The 25,716-nt window shown below is 39.0% G+C and overlaps 1 long non-coding RNA gene across 6 annotated transcripts in view; it reads right to left on the bottom strand.

Annotated features, from left to right (window-relative positions):
* Nucleotides 1-25,671, bottom strand: part of LOC128928100 (uncharacterized) — a 39,109-nt gene extending 13,438 nt beyond the window's left edge. For 2 of the 6 annotated variants that reach the window (XR_013530231.1, XR_013530228.1), the window contains exons 1-5: nt 25,225-25,671; nt 18,522-18,631; nt 18,107-18,227; nt 7,007-7,115; nt 212-323 (exon numbers count right to left, since the gene is read on the bottom strand). This is a non-coding gene — a long non-coding RNA (uncharacterized LOC128928100). The remainder of the gene's footprint in view (nt 1-211; nt 324-7,006; nt 7,116-18,106; nt 18,228-18,521; nt 18,632-25,224) is intronic. The other 4 variants (XR_013530232.1, XR_013530230.1, XR_013530229.1 and 1 more) reach the window with 4 other exon arrangements.
* Nucleotides 25,672-25,716: the final 45 nt, after the last annotated feature.

The raw sequence follows: 25,716 nt of genomic DNA, 5'->3' as shown, positions 1-25,716 counted from the left end.
AAATTTATAAATTAGACACAGTAAGAGATTAACAACATAATAAAATAGAACAATTGGCCTGGTGCAGAGGCTCATGCCTGTAAGCCCAGCACTTTGAGAAGCCAACACGGGCAGATCACTTGAGGTTAGGAGTTCGAGACCAGCCTGGCCAGCATGGTGAAACCCTGTCTCTACTAAAAATACAAAAATTAGCTGGGTGTGTGGCACATACCTGTAATCCAAGCTACTCAGGAGGCTGAAGCAGGAGAATCGCTTGAACCCGGGAGGTGAAGGTTGCAGTGAGCCGAGATCACACCACTGCACTCCAGCCTGGGTGACACCGTCTCAAACAAACAAATAAATAAATAATATTATAACAACATACTGTAATAAACGTTATGTGAATGTGGTCTCTCTATTAAAATATCTTAAGGTCCTGGACTTACCCTTTTTCTTGTGATTCAGAAGGGATGAAGCAGGGTGGTGTGAGATTTCGTTCCTACTGAGAAGGATGCACCATTTCAAACTTAACAAATTGTTTATTTCTGAAATTTTTCACTTAATATTTTTGGACCGTTGTTGACTATGGGTAACTGAAACCATGGATAAGGTGCGGTGGGGGGCGGCTACTGCATTTGTCGCCTGTAAGTGCCTGTCCCTCCTATCTATCTCAGAAAGATGATACCGATAATCGAGGATGTCTATTTCTGCAACGAGGCAGAATATTTTAACAGCCAGTCTGACAGATGGGTCCCCGGTCTCTTCATGTTGCTTTATTTTACAGGGAGGGACACGTGGAGTCCTTCCTTAGTTGGTTGGTTTAGACACATTATACTTGGTTCTAAAAAAAAAGATCTCCTTCTAACTTTTATTCAGTAAGTGCTTATTGGCTGATAAATATTAAAGATATCATCTATTGTTTGAAACACAATAATCTTTGTGACTATTTATAATAGAATGTTCTTAAAATTAACTGTGCTCCTCTGAGCTCCACAGAAAGGCCAGAAGCATTACAGCCTGCCTTCCGCAAACATTCCTTATTGTATAAAAGTAAGACATGCTTATGAAAGAAAAAGCACACAATTAAATGGAGTCAAAAGTAAAAGATCTCTATCTCCTCCCCATCATCCCTGCATTCTTAACCCACCACTCAGAGGGGTGGCTGTAGCCCGACAGGCATTTTCTATGTGTATCTTTTTATAATGTAGTTTTAAAAAAACAGAAATGAGCTCACATCTATATCCTGTTTTGCAGCTTGCTTTTCTCTTCAACAATAGATGGCCTTTTGGAGGTCCAGGCATTGAACCGTACCCCATTCTACATTCTGGCAGAAGAGTCCTCTCTATGCAGAGGTTTTTCTTATAGGGAAGGGTGGCCTTGAGCCCAGCCATCTTTAATAGAAAAAGCAGACTCCAAATCCACCAACTTAATTTGCAAGGGGATCCTTGGAAAAAGGGCAGCTTTTGTCCTTTGTAGCGCATCAGCCTGTGGCTGGCTATATGCCTGGAACTCATGGAAACACCAAACATCCCCAGGCAGCAAGGGGGTCCCAGGAGGAACTGGGCAATGGCCAGCCCCAGAGAGCAGAAATGGGGTTTGTGACTAGATCAGATTCTTACTGTAGGAGATCCCCAGAGCCCAAAGAGAACATAGGTAGACACGTTTTCCACTTCCTCCAGGGCTTTTGTCATTGACATTGAGAAACACAATGGTAAGTTGATTTATGTCAAGGAAAAGTTCCTCCCAGGAAAACTCATTGTGTCATTCACTCAGCAGGCTCTAGCAGAGATGTTTCTTTGGTGTAATAGGTTAGCTTGTGGAATACAAAGAAAATCCTTGTTGACAAAAAGAGTCAAAGTCTGTGGAATATTTGAAGAGATTTATTTATTTGTTTGTTTGTTTATTTATTTATTTATTTGAGATGGAGTTTCGCTTGTTACCCAGGCTGGAGTGCAATGGCGCGATCTCGGCTCACCGCAACCTCCGCCTCCTGGATTCAGGCAATTCTCCTGCCTCAGCCTCCTAAGTAGCTGGGATTACAGGCACGCACCACCGTGCCCAGCTAAGTTTTTGTATTTTTAGTAGAGACGGGGTTTCATCATGCTGACCAGATGGTCTCGATCTCTTAACCTCAGGGTAACTCATATTTGGCTCAGAATAAATCTCTTCAGGCTGGGTGCGGTGGCTCATGCCTGTAATCCCAGCACTTTGGGAGGCCGAGGCGGGTGGATCACTTGAGGCCAGGAGTTCAAGATCAATCTGGCCAACATGGTGAAACCCCATCTCTACTGGGTATAATACACCCAGCTATGAATTTATGCAGATAGATACATATTTAAATATATATTTTTACATATATATTTAAAATATAAAATCTATATACTTTACATGTATATTTAAAATATAAAATATATATACCTTATGATATATATAAGGGGTGTGTGTGTTTGTGTATATATATATATATGTATACATATACACCTTATGACACCCAGTTGTCATAAGGTATCTTTATATCCTTTTAGTAATAATTTTTTGTTAATTCTATGGGAAGCAGGACATTGTTTATGATTGGGAGGAATGAAAAGGTGCCACGAATCTAGTAACCCAGGAGGCAGAGTCCCATATTTTGCCTGCTGTTTAGGCACCTGTGTACCCAACCTTGATTCGGAGGGTCTGAACTAACTCTATCCTTCAAAACCAGCCCTTACAATCTCATGTTTTTGGAGGTCCAGGCATTGAATTGCACCCTGTTCTCTGTTTCAGTGGAACACCTCTTCCACGATAATCCCTGGGCCCAGAGGTGGGGTGCTGGCATAGTTTTAGCAGCAGGACATTAGCAGTGAAAAACACATGGGGCCCAAGGGGATTCCAAATAAGGGAGATTTACAGGCTTTGTCCAATCACCTCTGGTCTTCAGAATATCATGATTCTGGCTTTCTGGGAAGAAGTACAACTATGAGAGATAAATAACATTAATAATTTGAGAAAATTAATAAAAAGAGAATCTGTGTGTCAGACCAGAAAAAAGAAACATATTTCATTAGGGTGCCAACTAAAAGCATTTAGAAAATTATATCCTGGTACTCTCTAAAGGATGACTGGAGCCAAGAAATCACGCGTGATTCAATCTTCACTCAAAAACAAATGTCAGGGGTGAAATCTAGTAACAGGTGTTATACTGTTTCTTTGAAACACTATCTTTCTCTGGCTCTCCTTTTCTGCTAACATGTGCCCAAAGTGGTCAGGCTTGGTTTTATGCATTTTTGTGAGATATAAGACATTAATTAATACATGTAAGATGTACATGAGTTTGGTCCAGAAAGGCAGATTTTTGTCCTTTCGAAGCAGGACAACTGGAAGCAGGGGGGTTTCCATGTCATAAGTGGATTCAAAGATTTTCTGATTGGTAATTGGTCAAAAGACTTACTATCTAGGGCCAGGCACGGTGGCTCACACCTGTAATCCCAGCATTTTGGGAGGCCAAGGTGGGCAGACTACTTGAGACCAGGAGTTTGACATCAACCTGGCCAACATGGTGAAATGGCAGTTTTCATGGCTGTAGCCTGACAGACGTTTTCTATGCATATCTTTTTATAATGTTTAACTGAAAATTAGCTGGGTGTGGTGGTGCATGCCTATAATCCCTCTAAAGAGAAATTATAGTAAGACCAATTTGTGTGCAAAATAAGTTTTAGGCTTATTATACTTGGCCTGATTATTTACATAAAGTGCAGCAATGATTGATTGGCCTTTTTAGGTTGACTTTGCTGAAACTTTAGCTAAAAATATGTTATTCTAGGCAAAGGTTGGTAGAATAACCAATGTCTCCAATTATTTTATTTTAAAAGAAAAGACTCTTACTAAACTTATGCAAATAACGATATTGATATAAAATCAGAATACTCAAGAACAGTTTCCAAACTTTGGAGAACTCAGAGAGAAAGGTAAAATTGCTCACAAAAATATTCTTTACCCAATTGCTCTAAACTATAAATAACTCAGAAGAAAAAGACTTCCTTGCCTCGTCTTTAACCAGAGCAGCAGGTTTCCAAACAAGATGTCATTTGTTCACCTTGGAACTGCCGTTCACAAGGCAAGCAGCTCTTGTCAGATAAGAGCTGTTTATCAGGCATTGTAAAATCTAGCAGCTGCTTACATAGTTAGATCAGTCCTAGGAGAAAAGAGGCTCCCTGCTCATGAGTACCTCCACCTTGCCTCCCTAGGTAGCAAGATTTTATATAAACCATTTTTTATCACAGAATTATTTTGGGCACCATTATTTCCATTAGCATAGGGGAAGTTTTGGTTAACATCCCATAGCAAGGCAGTAAATGTTCCCAAGGGGAAATTCTCTAGTCCAGAGTCTCAGTAGTTGTCATTGGGAGATGCTCACAGCTTTTGCCATAAGCCCCAATGAACACTCCACAAAGAGCTATCAAGTGGAGGATTTGTTGCAACCAGCACTTCAGTGTTTACCCAATATTCTGTGGGCTCAGGCAATCCTACTATTTCCATTTAGCAAGTCCAATTAACATTTCTCAAAGGGCAGAGATATGGTTTGGCTGTGTCCCCACCCAAATCTCATCTTGAATTGTAGCCCCCATAATTCCCATGTCATGGGAGGGACCCAGTGGGAGGTAACTGAATTACAGTGGTGGGTCTTTCCTGTGCTGTTCTCATGATAGTGAATAAATCTCAAGAGATGGTTTTATAAAGAGGAGTTCTCCTACAAATGCTCTCTTTGCCTGCTGCCGTGTAAGACGTGACTTTGCTCCTCCTTTGCCTTCTGCCATGATTTTGAGTCCTCCCCAGCCATGTGGAACTATGAGTTCATTAAACCTCTTTCCTTTATAAATTTCACAGTCTCAGGTATGTCTTTATTAGCAGCATGAGAACAGATTACTACAGGCAGATTTGCGTGCCTTCAGTTTTATAGTACTAGGTAGGGGAAACATCCCCCAGTCAGATACGATACCCATTTTCATAAGATGTTTAGGGAAGAGAGTTGCAATTACCTTAAATAAAACCTGTTTAAACATCTCAAATTTCATAATCCTATAAATCTTTACATTCTTATGTTCTGGTCCCAGGGACTTTTCTTCTCCACCCTCAAACCATTTTACCTTTTCTGGCAAAAAAAGATTTGGATTCCCAGCAGGGAGTTGAGCCAAGGGACTCAGATCCTTTTGTCAATGTTTTATCTTAATTTCTGTCAGTATTGCCCCAGGCACTGTCAGCTTTCTCGTTATAACCTTCGCCTTTTGATTTTTCTTAAATCTCCTCAATCTGGGGCAAATGCAGAAAACTAGTGTGGGCCCCTTTACCATTGGCATCATCAGCATTTGAACCAGAGCTACTCCATCTTAAATGGGGGCTGGGTAAAATGAGGCTGAGACGTGCTTGGCTGCATTCTTAGGAGTTTAAGGCATTCTTAGTCACAGGATGAGATAGGTCAGCATAAGACACAGGTCATAAAGACCTTGCTGATAAAACAGGTTGCGGTAAAGAAGCTGGTTAAAATTCACCAAAATGAAGATGGCGACGAGAGTGACCAAGTCCTCTTCACTGCTACACTCCCACTAGCACCATAGGAGTTACAAATGCCATGGCAATGTCAGGAAGTTACCCTATATGATCTAAAAAGTGGAGGCATGAATAATCCACCTTGTTTAGCATATCATCAAGAAATAACCACAAAATGGGCAACCAGCAGCCCTTGGATCTGCTCCGTCTATGGAGTAGCCATTCTTTATTCCTTCACTTGCTTTCACTTTATACCATGGACTCGCCTTGACTTCTTTCTTGCGTGAGATCCAAGAACCCCCTCTCTTGGGATCTGGATCCAGATCCCTTTCCAGTAACATTGGGAGACCAGAGTGGCTCCCGTTGGTCCACACAAGCTTTGATAAGCATTGTTAAAACCTTTGTTTTAACCCCCATCAATTTGCATTTTATTTATTTCATTTCTTAAGGACCATCTAAAGATTTCCACCCCTCTGGAATTAGTCTTTTGACTCTGTTTTGCCTTTCCCATTTTTTTTTTTTGTTAATTACTCTGTTTTATTAGCACTTGTAAGACCCATGAGGGACAGCAAATTTGATAAGGCTTCTCAGTCGGTTGTTTGTGCAGGACTAATGTCACCTGGGGTTCCCATGTAGAAGGGGGCCCCCTTAACCACAGCATTTACCACGACCCGGGTAAGGCACAGTCGCTGGGAGAATATCCTGGTTATCATAAAGCCAGGCCTGCATGGTTTGCATACGGAGCATACCAGTTACTTTATCTGGCGTGCTCACTTGGCATTTTATACTGAAAGTTGAGAAGTCCACGTCTCAGGGTAAACAGACTTTACAGTGACATTTATCCAGTCTACTAGGCTGGTCATTCTCTCAGGAATAACCTCCTGTGAGTCTGAATCACATGCATTCATCAGAGATTGTTCAATAGTGAGCTGTGGGTCCTGCATCAACCCAAACATGCTCTTTCATTCTGCAGCATTTGAAATTATAGACATGGTCCTTAAAGTAGTTATTTTTATAATCCATTACAATAAAGGTTTCTCGGGAAGCTGGTGATACCAAACTACAAAGTGGTTTTATAATCCATTACAATAAAGGTTTCTCGGGAAGCTGGTGATACCAAACTACAAAGTGGAACAATTCTTTTACATTATACCCTCCAATTTTAATAGTTACTTGGTTTTGCCCTTCCCTCATCCTGACTATCATCTTGGTATAATAACTACAGGTCTCAGAGGTAACTTTTGTTGCCCTGGCTTAATCTTAACTTTTGTGGGTAGCTATGAGGCTAGTGGCCTGAGACAGACCCACATCTGAGCTTGGTCCAGCCTTGAGGCCCAATTCAGCACTCTTTTACTTTCATTTTGGCTATTACAGATAACAATAACCAGTGGAATATTTTGTTTTTTCCTTATTAGCCTGCATTTTCTTATACATCTGGCAAACTAAATCCTTGGGAGTAGGATCAATCTGTAAATTCTCTAAATTCCAAAGCAACTTTTACCTTTAGTAGCTGAATGCAGCCCACCTGCCGCTCCTTAAGATGGGTCTACCACGTGGCCGCCCAAGAGTCAAAGGTTCTCATATCTCACCTTTAAAATTTTCTCCATGTACTGGCACAGCAGAAAAAAAATAAAATTAAATTAAAATTTCTCCTTATTCATTTAGTTTTATGTGTATAATTTTCCCTTTACTTAAATAGCCTTGAAAGTAAAAAAAAAAAATTACATTTTCTTTAACAAAAACTACATCCTGTATGTTAATGAACTTCACCCAAAACACACTTTATTTTTCTATGATTTTAACTCTTAGTAACCCAAATTCCCAATGAGAAAAAAGAGGATTAATTTAATATAACATGACTTTAAGATTTTAAACTGCTGAAGAAAATTTTTGAGATTAAATTGACGAAATTAATCTTACCAAATATCACTGAAGTCATGTGAACTAAAAGGCATCTGAACTAGCTTTTATTAGTCTGACAAGCACTTACTTTAAGCCAACTGATTAGAGCTCTTTTTATAGTTTGGTAATGAAATATCACTTCCACATGACACATAGAAGCATACAGACATAGCAGACACACAAAGGTAGATCCCATAAGATTTTTTCATTTGCCTGTTTCCAAAACTTATCTCTCTTACATTAGACTTAAAAACAATTATAGGATCCAACAAAAGAGAGTTCCCTCCCATCCCAGGACTTCCTAAAAGAGAGGAAGTGCTGAGGCAATGGAGTACAGCAAAAGTTGAACTTGTGAGATATCAATCTGAAGAATTTAAAAATAGAAACAGATTATAGAACTTAAAAATTAAAAACCTCTTGCATTAATAATAAGTCAATATTTTTTAAAAGTCTTGTTTTAACCAATCCTTTAGTTTTTGTATTGGTGTATTTTTGATATCAAAGTCCAATTTCTAGAAAGAGCATTATTTTTCTCTTTTTATTATAGCCAACTTAATCATAACATTTTAAAAATAAATTCCTCTTTTAGTTACTTTATTACAACTTAGATCATTCATAACATGCTTGACCTGTCTGGTTTATCCTAAACCTAAATCTCTTTTTTTCCTTTTCTTCCTTTTTTGGGGCAGAGTTTGGCTCCATCACCCAGGCTGGAGGGCAGTGGCATAACCTTGGCTTGCTGCAACCTCTGCCTCCTGGGTTCAAGTGATCTCAAGCCTCGTTCAAGTGATTCTTGTGCCTCATCCTCCTGAGTAGCTGGGATTACAGGTGCCCACCACCAAGCCTGGCTAATTTTTGTATTTTTATTGAGATGGGGTTTCACCATGTTGGCAAGGCTGGTCTTGAACTCCTGACCTCAGATGATCTGCCTGCCTCAGCACCCCAGAGTGCTGGTATTACAGGCATCAGCCACCATGCTTGGCCAACATCCATCTTTTAAAGCAATCAGTCATTTTATTTTAAGAAAAAAATTTGCCATATACAATTCTCTGTCATACAACGTTATTTTTCTTTTAACTTTTCTTACCAAAAATATCTCTTTATATCTATAACTTTCTTTAAGTATCTTATTTTCCTGGTTCCTTTTACTTTGTTTTATATATAACCTTTAAATGACCTTTGAATTAGAAATTATTTACCTTTTAATAAGAATACTTGTTTTTAGAAAAAGGTTTTCCTATAATCTTTTAAATTGGAAATTACTAAAATATTTAATTAATATTTATTTTTATTATAATCTTAGAGTCTATATTATATGGTAAGTTTATTTACAAGCATTTATTCCATTACATTTACCTGATTACTTAATTTATTTTTAATAGTTTACCTAGACTATTTAAGAAAACTGTGATAGTCATAATTTAAAGTTAACAACTTTCATGGTCTGTGAATTTCACGTTTCTCTAAGTAAGAAATTTAAGGTTGAATATATGGGAATTTTACCAATAACATAGGATTTAGCCATTTTCATTGAACCAGTGATATTAAATGTCTTACTTATCAAAAATTATATAAGCAGGGTGGGTGCAGTGGCTCACACCTGTAATCCCAGCACTTTGGGAGGCTGAGGCAGGTGAATCACCTGAGGTCAGGAGTTTGAGACCAGCCTGGCCGACATGGCAAAACCCTGTCTCTACTAAAACTACAAAAATTAGCAGGTGTGTTGGCATGTGCCTGTAGTCTCAGCTACTCAGGAGGCTGAGGCAGGAGAATTGCTTGAACTCGGGAGATGGAGGTTGCAGTGAGCCAGGATCGCACCACTGCACTCCAGCTTGAGCAACAGAGTGAGACTCCATCTCAAAAAAAAAAAAAAAAAAAATTACACAAGCAAAGAATCATTCTGTCTTTGGCTGGCTTTATAGTTTTCTAGCCCTTATGTCAAATTTTGATACAGTATAGTGTTTAACAGAGATAAGTATGAAACTGCTTAATAAGTGCAAACAAAAATGCTGACAATTCTTAAGACATTCCGAATATTACTTTACCAATAATTTCAAAGCTTCAAGGTCACAGGCAGATTCAAAGATTTTCTGATTAGCAATTGGTTGAAAGAGTTATTATCTAAAGACCTGGAATCAATAGGAAGTAGTGTCTGGGTTATAACAGGGGTTGTGGAGACCAAGGTTTTAGGCAGATGAAGACTCCTGGTAGCAGGCTTCAGAAGTAACAGATTGCAAACGTTTCTTGTCAGACTTAAAGAGTCTGTTCTAGAGACCCCAGAAGAAACACCACACATCTACAACCATCTGATCTTTGACAACCCCAGCAAAAACAAGCAATGGGGAAAGGACTCTATGTTTAATAAATGGTGTTGGGAAACCTGGCTAGCAATGTGCAGAAAGCAGAAACTGGACCCCTATCTGTCACCTTACACTAAAATTAACTCCAGATGGATCAAAGATTTAAACATAAAACCTAACACCATAAAAACACTAGAAGAAAACATTGGCTAAATCATCCAGGACATAGGCATAGGCAAGGACTTCATGACTAAAACACCAAAAGCAATGGCAACAAAAGCCAAGATAGACAAATGGGATCTAATTAAACTCTAGAGCTCTGTACAGCAAAAGAAACAATCATTAGAGTGAATCTGCAACCAACAGAATGGGAAAAAATTTTTGCAATCTACACATCTGACAAAGGGCTAATATCCAGAATCTACAAAGAACTAAAACAGATATACGAGAAAAAAACAAACAAACAACCCAATTCAAAAGTGGGTGAAGGATATGAACAGACACTTTTCAAAAGAGGACATATATGAGGCCAACAAACATATGAAAAAATGCTCATCATCACTGGTCATTGAGAAATGCAAATCAAAGTCACACTGAGATATCATCTCACGCCAGTTAGAATGGTGATCATTAAAAAATAGGGAGACAACAGATGCTGGAGAGGATGTGGAGGAATAGGAACACTCTTACACAGTTGGTGGGAGTGTAAATTAGTTCAACCATTGTGGAAGACAGTGTGGCGATTTCTCAAGGATCTAGAAATAGAAATTCCATTTGACCCAGCAATCCCATTATTGGGTATATACCCAAAGAACTATAAATCATTCCACTATAAAGACACATGCACACGTATGTTCACTGCTGCCCTTTGTACAAATAGCAAAGACCTGGAACCAACCCAAATGACCATCAGTGATAGACTGGACAAAGAAAATGTGGTACATATACACCATGGAATACTATGCAGCCATAAAAAATGAGGAGTTCACATCCTTTGTAGGGACTTGGATGAATCTGGAAACCATCATTCTCAGCAAACTGACCCAAGAACAGAAAGCCAAGCACCATATGTTCTCACTCATAGGTGGGTGTTGAACAACGAGAACAGGTGGACTCAGGGAGAAGAGCATCACACACAGGGGACAGTTGGGGAGGGTAGGGGAAAGACAATGGGGGGTGGGGAGGGAGGAGAAGGTGGGGAGGGATAACATGGAGAGAAATACCAGATATAGTATGCACCTAAAGTAAAATAAATAAATTAAAAAATAAAATAAAATAAAATAATTAAAAAAAAAAGAGTCTGTTCTATCAGTTTTAAGGTCTGTGTTGATACCAATACCGGTCAGCTGGGTCTGAATACCAAGAGGGAGAGGTATAATGAGGCCTGTCTGACTCCCACTTCCCATCATTGCCTGAGCTTGTTTTTCAGGTTAACTTTGGAATGCCCTTGGCTGAGAGGAGGGGTCCATTCAGATAGTTAGCAAGCTTAGAATTTTATTTTTGGTTTACATCCTTTACATTTGCATACGGATAATGGCACAACCATTATAATATAATAACAAATATTATTTGTTAATATTTTAAAAATTGGCAACAATGCAAATGTCCATGGGCAGGGGAATAAATAAATAAATTGATGTGTGTTTATGGGATAGAATACTTGACAGCAATAAAAATGAATGGACTAGATCTTGAAATAATGATGGAAGAGCAAGCAGTAGGCTGGACGTGGTGGCTCACAACTGTAATCCCAGAACTTTGGGAGGCCGGGGCAGGAGGATCATTTGAGATTAGGAGTTTGAGACTAGCCTGACCAACATGGTGAAATCTCATCTCTATTAAAAACAAAAAATTAGCCAGGTGTGGTGGCAGGCACCTGTAATCCCAGCTACTTTGGAGGCTGAGACAGAAGAATTGCTTGAACCTGGGAGGTAGAGATTGCAGTGAGCCAATCTGTGCCACTGCACCCCAGCCTGGGTGACAGAGTGAGATTTCATCTCAAAAAAAAAAAAAAAAAAACGAGCAGCAGAATGATAAGTAAGGTATGAGTCCATTTTAAAAACACAAAATGCAGCATATTGTTTATGGATACATGTAATTTATAGTAAAAGTGTAAAAACACTTTTGTCATAATGATGACCTTAGGAAGGGAGAAGGGGAAAAGGCTGCCTGCCTGGGCCATGCTGGAGATTTCACCTTTACCAATAATGTCAATTTATTTCTTTTTTTGAAATGTTAGAGGAATTTATTATATTATTTATTAGAGTCTCCTTTTCTGACCTTTATTTTTTTTCCCAGCTTTATTGAGGTATAATTGACAAATAAAAATTGTATATATTTGGCCAGGTGCAGTAGCTCATGCCTGTAATCCCAGCTCTTTGGGAGGCCAAAGCACACAGATCACCTGAGGTCAGGAGTTTGAGACCAGCCTGGCCAACATGGTGAAACCCCACCTCTACTAAAAGTACAAAAATTAGCCAGGCATGGTGGTACATGCCTGTAATCTCAACTACTGGGGAGGCTGAGGCAGGAGAACCACTTCAACCTGGGAGGTGGAAGTTGCAGTGAGTTGGGAGATTGTGCCACTGCACTCCAGCCTGGTGACAGACTGAGACTCCATCTAAAAAAAAAAAGTGATATTTACAGTGTACAAGGTGATCTTTAAATATACTACATGTTATGAAATGATTATACCACAATTAAGTTAATTAACATCTCTATGACCTCACAGTTATCTTTGTGTGTGGTGAGAACATTCAGTATCTCCTCTCTTAGTAATTTTCAATAATGTAATACATTATTATTAACTATAGTGACCACACTATACAATATATCTCCAGATATTCATCCTACCTAACTGAAATTTTGTATTCTTTGAGCAACATCTCCCCAGGCCCCCACCCCCAGCCCCTGACAACCACCATTCTGTTCTCTGCTCTTGAATTTTTTTTTTTTTAGATTCCACATATAAGCAAAATCATGCAGCATTTGTCTTTCTGTGCCTGGCTTATTTCATTTAGCATAATATCCTATAGATTCATTCATGCAGTTGAAAATGAATTTTCTAAACCCATGGCCAACATTATACTTAATGGGAAAAAGTTGAGAGTATTACCCATGAGAACTGGAATAAGACAAGGATGCACACTTTCACCACTTATACTCAACACAGTACTGGAAGTTCTAGGCAGAACAATCAGACAAGAGAAAGAAATAAAGGGCAGCCTTTATTTCTTTAAAGGAGATATTTACTTCTTTATTTCTCTTCATTTTAAATCAGTAAAGTGGAAGTCAGACTGTTACTGTTTGCTGATAATATGATTGTATATCTAGAAAAACCTAAAGACTCATCTAAAAAGCTTCTAGAACTGATCAATGAATTCATTAAAGTTTCAGGATACAAAATTAATGTAAACAAGTTAGTAGCACTACTATACGCCAACAGTGACCAAACCAAAAATCAAATTAAGAACTCAACCCCTTTTACAATAGCTGCGAAAAATTAAAATACTTAGGAATATACCTAACCAGGAGGTGAAAGACCTCTACAAGGAAACAACAAAACACTGCTGAAAGAAATAATAGATGACGCAAATGAAAACATATCCCATACACATGGATGGGTTCTACAAATTCAATGCAATTCCCAGCAAAATGCCACCATGATTCTTCACAGAAGTAGAAAAAACAATCCTAAAACTCATAGGGAACGAAAAAAGAGTCCACATAGCCAAAACAAGACTAAATAAAAAGAACAAATCTGGAGGCATCACATTACCCAGCTTCAAACTATACTATCAGGCTATAGCCACCAAAACAGCATGGTACTGGTATAAAAATAGGTACACAGACTAATGGAACAAAATAAAGAACCCAGAAACAAAGCACCAAATACTTACAGCCAACTGATCTTCAACAAAACAAATGAAAACATAAAGTGGAGCAAGGACATCCTCCTACTCAACAAATGGTGCTGGGATAATTGGCAAGCTACATATAGAAGAATGAAACTGGATCCTCATCTTTCACCTTATACAAAAGTCAACTCAATATGGATCAAACACTTAAATATAAGACCTGAAACCATAAAAATCCTAAAAGATAACATCAGAAAAGCCCTTCTGGACATTGTCTTAGGCAAAGACTTCTTGACCAAGGACCCAAAAGCAAATGCAACAAAAACAAAGATAAATAGATAGGACTTAATTAAACTAAAAAGCTAATAATAATAACAATAATAATAATCAGCAGAGTAAAGAGAAAACCCACAGAGTGAGAGAAAATATTTGCAAACTATGCCTCTGACAAAGGACTAATATCCAGAATCTACAAGGAAGTCAAATAAATCAGCAAGAAAAAAACAATCCCATCAAAAAGTAGGCTAAGAACATGAACAGATAATTCTCAAAAGAACATATACAAACAGCCACCAAACATATGAAAAAATACTCAACACCACTAATTATCAGGGAAATGCAAACCAAAATCACAATGCAATACTACCTTACGTCTGCAAGAATGGCCATAATAAAAAAATAAAAAATAATAGATGTTGGCGTGGATGTGGTAAAAAGGGAACACTTTTACACTCTTGGTGTGAATGTAAACTTTCCACAATGGAAAGCAGAGTGAAGATTCCTTAAAGAACTAAAAGTAGATCTACCATTTGATCCAGCAATCCCACTACTGGGTATCTATCCAGAGGAAAAGAAGCCATTATACAAAAAAGATACTTACACATGCATGTTTATAGCAGCACAATTTATAATTGCAAAAATATGAAACCAGCCCAAATCTCCATCAATCAATAAGTGGATAAAGAAAATGTTATATATATATGGTATATGTATATAATTACATATATGTGTGTGTATGTGCATGTGCACACACACACACACACACACACACACCATGCAATACTACTCAGCCATAAAAAGGAAGGAAACAATGGCATTTGCAGCAAACTGGATAGAATTAGGGACCACTATTCTAAGTGAAGTAGCTCTCTATGTGGACGAAAAGGCATAAGAATGATACAATGGACTTTGGGGACTCAGGGAAAAGGGAGGGGTGAGGGGTAAAAGATGACACATTGGGTACAGTGTGTACTGCTTGGGTGATGGGTGCATCAAAATCTCAGAAATCACTAAAGAACATATCCATGTTTATAGAAAAGGAAAATGAATTTTCTTCTTTCTTAAGGCTGAATAGTATTCTATTGTGTGTATATGTGCTATTTTTTTTAATCCATTCATCCACTGATGAACACTTACATTGCTTTCATATCCTGGCTATTGTGAACAATGCTGCAACGAACACTGGTGTGCAGATATTTCATTGATAGTGATTTCATTTGTATACACACCCAGAAGTGGGACTGCTGGATCATAGGGTAGTTTTATTTTTAATATTTGGAGGAACTTCCATATTCCCTTCCATATTGGGTTTTATATTCCTACCAATAATGTACAAGATTTCCTTTTTTCCACATCCTTGCCAACACTTGTTAGTTTTGTCTTTTTGATAATTATTATTATTAGCTTTTTAGTTTAATAATAACAGGTGTGAGGTGATTTACAGTTTTGATTTGCATTTCCCTGATGATTAGCAATGTCGAACATTTTTTTCCATATACCTGTGGGCCATTTGTGTCTCTTCTTTTGAGAAATGTCTATTTCAGATCCTTTGTCAATTTTGTAATTGGGTTATTTATTTTCTTGCTATTGAGTTATTTGAGTTCCTTATACATTTTGGATATTAACCTCTTATCATATGTGTGGTTTGAAAATATGTTTTCCCATTCCAGAGTTGTCTCTTTACTCTGATATGTTTTCTTTATTGTGGAAAAACAAATACTTTTTAGTTTGATGCAGTCTCATTCGTCTATTTGGCTTTCGTTGCCTGTGTTTTTGAGTCAAATCCAAAAAATCATCACCCAGAGCAATGTCAAGAAGCTTTTCCCTATATTTTTGTCTAATAGTTTTGCAGTCTCAGGTCTTAAGTTTAAGTCTCTAATCCATTTTGAGTTTCTTTTTGTGATATGAGATAAGGGCTTAATTTTATTTTTCTGCATGTGGACATCCAATTTTCCCAAGACCATTTATTGAAAAGACTATTATTTTCCCATTGCATGCTCTTGCCACCTTTGTTGAAGATAAATTGGCCATAAATATAGAGATTTATTCCTGGGCACTCCATTCTGTCCCATTGGTCTATATGTCTATTTTTATGGTACTATACTGTTTTGATTACTATAGCTTTATAGTATATTTTGAAGTCAGATAGTGTGATATCTCCAGCTTTGTTCTTTTTGTTTAAGACTGCTTTGGCTATTCAGGGTCATTTGTGGTTCCATATCAATTTTAGAATTTTTTTTCTATTTGTGTAAAAAATGTCATTGGAGCTCTCTCCTGCTGCCAGGTAAGACATGCCTTGCTTCTCCTTGGCCCTCCACCATGATTGTAAGCTTCCTGAGGCATCCTCAGCCATGCAGAACTGTGAGTTAAACTTCTTTTGTTTATAAATTTAAAAAAAAGAAAAATGTCATTGGACTTTTGATAGGGATTGCATTTAATCTGCAGATTAAATGAACCTTTTAACAATATTAATTCTCTATAAGGCAAAAAAGAAAACAATATTAATTCTTTCAATCCATGAATATGGGGTATTTTTCTATTTAGTTGTGTCTTCTTCAATTTTTTCAGCAATGATTTATAGTTTTTAGTGTACAGATCTTTCACCTCCTTGGTTAAATTTATTCCTAAGTAATTTTTATGCTGTTATAAATAGGATTGTTTTCTTGATTTCTCTTTTAGACGGTTTATTGTTAGTGGAGAGAAATGCTACTGGTTTTTGTACGTTCATTTTGTATCCTGCCACTTTACCGAATTTGTCTATTAGTCCTAACAGGTTTTTCTTTTCTCCCTTCCTGAGGCTCAAACCTAACAGTTTTTTTTTGTTTGGTAGAATCTTTAGGATTTTCTATATCTATAAAGTCATGCCATTTTCAAACAGAGACAACTTTACTTCTTCCTTTCTGATCTGGACGCTTTTTATTTCTTTTTCTTGCCTAGTTATTCTGGCTAGGACCTCCAGTACTATTAATATATTTAATTGAAGTGGTAAAAGTGGGCATCCGTGTCTTGTTCCTGATCCTAGAGGAAAAGCTTTCAGATTTTCACTGTTGAGTATAATATTAGCTGGGGCTTGATAATAAAATGATGTCATAATATGACTTTTATTATGTTGAGCCACATTTCTTCTATACTTAATTTGTTGAGAGTTTTTTTTTAAATCATGAAAGAATATTGAATTTTGTTAAACGCTTTTCTCCATGTATCAAAATGATTACGATTTCTATGCTTCGTTCTATTGATGCGGTCAGATTTATAGACTTATGGCTGATAAACCATCCTTGCATTCCAGTGGTAAATCCTACTAGATGATGATGTATGAAAGAAACCTGTGGTGTTCTCCTTGGAGAAGAGGAACATGACTGGGGAAGGGTAAACAAGAGGCATCATATGTACTCCGTGGTGACATTCTAATCTAATTTGTAAACTGGGTTTCAGGTACCTCAGAATGTTGTTGGTTTTGTGTTTATGCTGTTAATGCATATACATTAAATTTACTCTTATGTATATACAAAATGTTTTACAATGTGCTTTTATAAAAACTCTACAAACATTAACCATGATGAAACTCAAGTTTACTCTAACAAATAATTGTTTTCCAGTGACTGCTGTTGAAGAGACCTTATTGGCACTAGTCATTGATCAGACTTGGAATTAAAATGCTTACGCATGAAAGATGCTCCAAGCACAAGACCTGTGGATCAGTAACGGGTTTTTTTTTCAGTCAGAAGCAAGAGAACCTGTCTCTGACTAACATGCAGAAAAGAAGCATGCTGGTGGAATTTGAGATACAACATAGAATCTCCAACTCTCAGGGAGTACAGGACAGGGAAGAGCTCCCAGTGTGGCAGCAGAGCCAAAATAACCTGCTGTTAGCCTAGCTTGGCAACTCCAGCTGTTATACTCTTTCTGTCCCCTGGCTCAAGACTCAAATTCCAGGGATGAGGGAATCTGGCAGGGCTAGTTGCAGGTTCACCCCAGGCCAGCGGGGCTATCAGGCCTGCATGGCATTATAGCCCCAATTCACAAAAATGAGGGGAAGGCTAAAAGAGGTTCAGGAAAGAGCAAAAACAGTGATGAAAAACAAAAGTGTAAATACCATAACTCAGGAAAAGAGTAGCTGAAAGTCAAGTGTAAATCACTTTCACTGGGACATACGAATCTGAAAATAGGATGAATTCAAGCAAGGAGCCAAAAACTTGAGTGAATAAAGCCAAACAATAGAAACCAAAAATCCAAAAGTAAAACAAGAAGTACAATGACTACCTGGAAATGATGTTTTGCTTGGCTGGGCATCCATTCGTCCATCTCTGAGTGTGTGCTGTGTTGTGAAGCTCCTTTGGCTCTGAGCATCACTGCAGACTAGGTGATCTGAGACAACCTCGCACTGCAAAACAGTGCAGAAGGCACACCCTTTAAGTTATCTCTGCTACCACTAACTTTAGGAGGAGATTCCAAGAGAAATGAGTTGCTGACATCTGGGAGAGGAGGGGTTGCCTTAGGGCAGCAGCGCAGCTGTTAAAACACTTTACCAGGCTGAACATGGTGGCTCATGCCTGTAATCCCAGCACTTTGGGAGGCCAAGGCGGGCAGATCACCTGAGGTTGGGAGTTTGAGACCAGCCTGACCAACATGGAGAAACCCTGTCTCTACTAAAAAAAAAAGAATACAAAAAAATTACCTCGTCATGGTGGTGCATGTCTGTAATCCCAGCTACTTGGGAGGCTGAGGCAGGAGAATCGCCTGAACCTGGGCGGCAGATGAGCTGAGATCATGCCATTGCACTCCAGCCTGGGCAACAAGAACAAAACTCCATCTCGAATAAACAAATAAATAAATAGACTGGGTGTGGTGGATCACATCTGTAATCCTAGCACTTTGGGAGACTGAGGCCAGTGGATCACCTGAGGTCAGGAGTTTAAGACCATCCTGGCCAACATGGTGAAACCCTGTCTTTACTAAAAATGCAAAAGCTAGCCAGGCATGGTGGCCCACACCTGCCATTCCAACTACTCAGGAGGCCAAGGCAGGAGAATCGCTTGAACCTGGGAGGCGGAGGTTGCAGTGGGCTGAGATTGGGCCATTGTACTCTAGCCTGGGCAACAAGAGTGAAACTCCATCTAAAAAAAAACAAAAAAAAACAAAAAACACCAAAACCAAAAAACAAATAAACCAAACCAAACCAAACAAAACAAAACACTTTATCAGTGGAGAGGGTAGTTAGACAAGCCACAGTCTCAAGTGAGTGGCACCCTCTGGTGATCAGTAGCAGCAGAAGCAACTTCTGTCCGGAAGAAAATGTATCCAAGTTAGAGCTCTAGATTAGGAACACAAAATGAACTCACCATTATTAGGAAGGCACACAGGAAAGGCAAGCCACATTGTGTGAGCGTAGATGAACCAAAAACCATTTAGAATCCCACTCTCCCTCAAACAGCAGATGTTGGAACTGTCAAATACCAAATATAGAGCAGATATATATATATATATATATATATATATATATATATATATATATATATATATTTAATGGTTGCAGAAATAATGGATGCAATGATACAGATGAGTGCCTGACAAGATGCAACCAGAAACAAACAGGGAGACTTAAGAACGGGTCTTCTAGAAATAAAAAAAATTTATCTGCTGCATTTTTAAAAACCTCCAGAGGATGGTTGAACCGAAAATCAAATATAGATGAAGAGAGAATTAATAAACTGGAAGACATGTCTACAGTTATCTCCTAAAATGCAACACAAGTGATAAAAAAATAAAATATGAAGAGTTTGATGAGACATATGAAGGATAGAATGAGAAAGTCTAACATATAACTATTTGAAGTCCCAAAAGTAAAGAATAATAAGCCTGAAGAAGAGGCAGTATTTGAAAAGATAATGACTGAGATTGTTTCAGAACTTACGAAACAATATAAATACAAAAAGCTAGATAGCATAACATATCCTAAAAATAATAAATTAAAAATAAATTAATGCTTTAAAGTATCAAAGTAAAGCCATAGTGAGAGAAATTCTTAACAGGCCAGAGAAAAAGGACAGAGCATCTATAATGGAAAAACAATTGGATTTCAGGGAGACCTCAAATAATGGTACTCAGAAGACAGAGAAAAAACATCTCCAGAGAACCGAGAGAAAATAACTCTTAACCCAGAGTTGTATATCCATAAAACTATTTTTCAAAGAAAGGTATACAAAAAAGACATTTTTACTTTAGTACAAACAAAACATTTGTCATCAAGAAACTTATACTAAAATTTCTAAAGACTATTCATGGAAAAAATATTCAAATTTAATAATAATAATCTAAACTTATACTAAAATTTCTAAAGACTATTCATGGAAAAAATATTCACATCTAATAATTAATTTTATTCAATAAAATAAAATTGAATAAAATAATAAAGTATAATATATGGAACTAAAATATGGAACAAGAATAGTAGGTAAATCATAGCAGAAGTTTAAAGTATTTTAAGGTTGTAGTATTATCATCGAAGAGTTAAGATAGTAATTAATGTTACAGGTGATTAAGTTGAATGTGCATTTTGAATGTTCATTCCAGCACTATTCACAATAGTAGCAAAGACATGGAATCAACCTAAATGCCCACCAATGATAGACTGGATTTTAAAAATGTGGTACATATATACCATGGAATACCATGCAACCAAAAAAAGAATGATACCATGTCCTTTGCAGAAACAAGCATGGATGGAGCTGGAGGCCATTATCCTTAGCAAACCAATGCAGAAACAGAAAACCAAATACTACATGTTCTCATTTATAAACGGGAGCTAAGTGATGAGAACACATGGACACCAAGAGGAGGCAACAGATACTGGGGCCTTTTTGAGGGTGAGGGGTGGGAGGAAGGAAAGGAGCAGAAAAAAATAAATCAATAATCCTAATAAACATAAGAGAAGTATACATATCAATTAAAAAGACAGAGGCCCAGCACAGTGGCTCACGCCTGTAATCCCAGCACTGTGGGAGCCTGAGGCAGGTGGATCACTTGAGCTTAAGAGTTCAAGATCAGCCTGGACAACATGGCAAAACCCTGTCTCTACAAAAATAATAAATAAATAAATAAATAAATAAATAAATAAAATTATCCAGGAGGATCACTTGAGCCCAGGAGGCTGAGGTTGCAGTGGGCTGAGATTGTATCACTGTACTCCATTTCATTAAAATGTTGTGACCAAAGGCTTTCAGGAACCTAATCTTGTTATTTTTCCAAGGAACAAAGGTTAATTAATTAGCTCAGTGTTTGTCAGGACTTTATAAAACATAGCTACAGCGAATAATGAGAATCAACAGTAGTTCAATTTACCAGGAATAGTTAACAATTCTAAACCTACGTATTTGGGCAAAAATAGCTTCAAAACACGTAAAGCAAAAATTGCTATAACTATAGGGAGAAATGGCAAATTCACATAGTAGGAGGCACTTTTCTGAATGATTGATAGGTCAAGTAGACAAAAATTCAGGAATAATTCAGAAAATATGAATAGCACAGTCAACAAGCTTGAGGATAATTGGCAGATATAGAGAGTATATATTTTCCCCAGGCAAACATGGTACAGGTATAACAATTCTTATCACATATTGGCCACAAAGCATGTCTCAGAGATTTTGAAGATTTATATTACACAGATCACATTCTCAACCAACTGGGTTAGAAGTCTATATTTAAAAAGGCAAATAAAACCCGTTAGATGTTTGGAAGTTTAAGAACACATTTGCAAGTAGCTCAAGAGTCAAACAAGAATCACAATGGAAATGGAAAAATAGAACTGAATGATAAGGAAATCACCATGTATCAAAAGTTACGACATAAGAGAAATGGTACTTAGGGAACATACAATCCCTTAAACGCTTATATTAGAAATGGGGGCTAAAGTTAACACACTAAATGCCAGCTAAAAATTTTAGGAAAATAACATAAACTCAAAGAAGGTAGAAGAAAACAGACAATAAAAGATAAGGGCAGAAAATAATAAACTAGAAAACTAAGTACAAAGAGGAGTTCAACAAAGAAATGTATACTTTGACAAGTGCTGGGATCACACTGGAGACGCGAGACAAATGATGCTGGCACGACTGGGTGTCCACACTACCCACCAAAAAACGATTCCATACACACTGAGGACTTCCATGTGAAAAACAAGACTTCAAGGTTTGAGGAGAAGATACAGTAGAATAGACCTCTGATGCTGAGCTAGGGAAGAATTTCTTTCTTTTTTTTTTTTGTGCTCATCACATTTTACTTACCAAATAAATATTGGAGAAATAAAAAATTACTATCATGTTTTCATTTACAGTCACCATTATAAAATGTAAGTGATCTGAAGGCAGCACAGTCCTGTAGGCAAAAGCCATGACTGAAAGTGCGACCCACCTGACTTTGAATGCAAGCGCTGACATTTATTCACTTACACACTTGGAAGATTTCTTTATATATATATAATTTTTTTTTTGAGACAGAGTTTTGCTCTGTCGCCAGATACCAGGTGGAGTGCAGTGGCGCGATCTCGGTTCACTGCAACCTCCACCTCCCAGGTTCAAGCAATTCTTCTGCCTCAGCCTCCTGAGTAGCTGGGACTACAGATGCGTGCCACCACACCCAGCTAATTTTTATATTTTAGTAGAGACGGAGTTTCACTATGTTGGCCAGAATGGTCTTGATCTCTTGACCTCGTGATATTCCCACCTCGGCCTCCCAAAGTTCTGGGATTACAGGCATGAGCCACCGCGTCCGGCCTATATATATTTTTTAATTGTACTTTAGGTTCTGGGGTACATGTGCAGATCATGCAGGATTGTTGCACAGGTACATACATGGCAATGTGGTTTGCTGCCTCCATCCCCCGTCACCTATATCCGGCATTTCTCCTTCCCCAACCTCCCTAACCCCCACTGTCCCTCTCCTAGTCCCCCGGAACAGACCCTAATGTGTGATGCTCCCCTCCCTGTGTCCATGTGTTCTCATTGTTCAACACTCGCCTATGAATGAGAACATGTGGTATTTGATTTTTTGTTCTTGTGTCAGTTTGCTGAGAATAATGGTTTTCAGATTCATCCATGTCCCTACAAAGGATACAAACTCGTTGTTTTTTATGGCTGCGGAAAGAATTACTTAAGACACAAAGAGCCCTAACTGAATAAGATGAATACATGTGAGTTCATGAAAATTAAGACTCTGCTTATTCAAAAGCACCGTAAAGAGATCAGGCCTGGGTGTGATGGCTCATGCCTGTACTTTGGGAGGCTGAGGCAGGAGATTGCTTGAGTCCAGGAGACCAGCTTGGGTAACAAAATGATATCCTGCCTCTCCAAAAAATAAAAAATTATCCAAGTGTGGTGGCATGCACCTGCAGTCCCAGCTTCTCAGGAGGCTGAAGTGGGAGGATGGTTTTAGCCTAGGTAGTTGAGGCTGCAGTGAGTCTTGATGGCACCACCTGTACTCCAGACAGCAACAGAGTGAGACCCTGTCAAAAAAAGGAAGAAGGAAAGAAAGAAAAAAGAGAGAGAGAGAGAGGGATGAAGGGAGGGAGAGAATGAGAAGGGAAGGGAAGGAAGGAGGGAGGGAAGGAGGAAAATAGGGAGGGAAGGAGGGAGGGAAAGAGGGAAGGAAGGAGGAAAGGAGGGAAGGAAGGAGGAAAGGAAGAAAGGAAAGGGGGAAGAAAGGAAGGAGGGAAGGAAGGAAGGGGGGAAGGAAGGAGGGAGGGAAGGAGGGAAGGAAGGAGGGAAGGGAGGGAAAGAAAAAGTACAGGCCACAAATTGTGAGCTATTCGAAAGATAATCACAATGCATATTATGAATAACATGCAGACTGCATGAGCAGCTCCACACTGACAAGAAGAAAAAACAACGTGCAAACTGCATTAAGAATTTCTACATATCAATAAGTAAAAGGCAAGCAACCCAACAGAGAAAAAAAAATAAAAGACACAAAGATCAACTTGTACACCCAATAAACATGGGGACATATCCTAAACCTTATTAGAAACCAGGGAAAGGCAAATTAGCAACACGATATCATTTTGTACCCAATTGGTTGGCCAAAAAATAAGGCTGACATAACAAGTTGGAGAGAGGGTGAATAAATGGAAGTCCACATACATTGCTGGTAGGAGTGCAAATCTGAGCAATCACATTAGAAAACTACTCAGCATTCTTTTATAACGTTAGGCATATCTTAACATGTCCTGTGACCTAGCAATCCTACTCCTAGAGAAACTGCACACATACTTAATATAGAGCTTAGGCATACATCCATATGGATACAGGTACTAAGCAAAGAACAAAGGAATGACAAACACATTCTGAGCCACCATGTTCTCACCTGGAAAGTTCAGGAAACGCTTCATCCTACCAGGATGACTGGGGATTGCGAGTGAGGAAATGTATGGTAATAAAAGCTCTTTGAGGGCCGGGTGTAGTGGCACATAACTATATAATTGCTAATGCTTTGGGAGGTTTAGGTGGGAGGATCACTTGAGACCAAGAGTTCGAGACCAGCCTGGGCAACACAGCAAGACCCTGTCTCTTCAAAAAAACATAGTATGAAAAATTAGCCAGACCTAGTGGTACAAGCCTGTAGTTCCAGCTACTTGGGAGGCCAAGGCTGGAGGATCACTTGAGCCCAGGAGTTTGAGGCTGCAGTGAGCTATGATTGCACCACTGCACTCCAGCCTGGGCAATGGAGCAAGATCCTGTCTCTAAAAACAATAAAAAATAAAAATTAAAAATACAGCTCTTTGAGAAGTGTGATGTGGAACAAACTGAAGAATCAACTTCCACTTCTCCCACTGCCAAAAATTTTCTGTTCTTGTAGCAGAAGCCAACCCGTCCCTCCCAACCCGTGACCCTGCACAGGGTTAAAGGTAAGGGAGGGTGGTGAAGCTGGCAGGACATCAGGGGAACCACGGGGGAATGAGGTAGGTACTCCCCTTGGACCTCTTTTTTTATTTTTTGAGATGGGGGTCTCACTCTGTCACCCAGGCTGGAGTGCAGTGGTGCAATCTCAGCTCACTGCAACCTCCACCTCACCTTCCTGAGTACCTGGGACTATAGGCGTGTACCACCACACCTGGTTACATTTTTGTGTTTCTGGTAAAGACAGGGTCTCACCATGTTGCCCAGGCTGACCTCAAACTCCAGAGCTCAAGCAATTCACACACCTCGGCCTCCCAAAGTGCTGAGATGGTAAGCATGAGCCACTGCGCCCGGCCAGCCTTCACTTTCTCACCAGCCTCCCTGCCATCCATCAGTCGTTCATCTACCCATCCAGTAAGGATCTGCTGAGCATCTGCACCAGCGGCCTGAGCGTCCACCCTTCCACTGCGGCTCCGTGGACTTACATCTTACCTCAACCTTGTCGTCACTTCTCTAGTCCTGGCATTTGGGCTGAAACCAAAGCCAGTCGCAGTGGCTGGGGTGGCAGATCCCATCTGGGCCTCTGGTTTGGCAGAGCCGGTCTGGTAGCTTCGACTGGACCCGGAAACTGAGAGGCTAAAGAAAACTCGGCTGTTTGAAAGAAACCACACTGGGAGTGTAAGATGCTGATGGGGGCTGGAAATTCCAAACCCGCCACAGCTGTGGGCTTCCTCAGTCCAGTCTGACAAGCGTGTGTGGACACAGGGTGGGCACTGAGTGGGGTAGACAGACCGTGGCTATGACCAGAGAGGACTTTGTGATCTAGCAAAAAGGATCTTCTCAGACAGACTAGGAAAGAGCCTGGCTTCCAGGAGAGCCCTTCCGAGGTTAGGCAACAAGGAGGCCTTTCATCCTAGCTCCTCCTAAGTCCCTATGTCCAGACATAGGCTTGGCGTTGCCATAGTAACCATGATGCCACAATGG

This window comes from Callithrix jacchus, chromosome 20 (genome assembly GCF_049354715.1).
Source record: "Callithrix jacchus isolate 240 chromosome 20, calJac240_pri, whole genome shotgun sequence".
Classification (NCBI taxonomy): Eukaryota; Metazoa; Chordata; class Mammalia; order Primates; family Cebidae; genus Callithrix; species Callithrix jacchus.
Note: the sequence above shows the minus strand (reverse complement) of the source record. Positions and strands in the feature narration are given on the sequence as shown.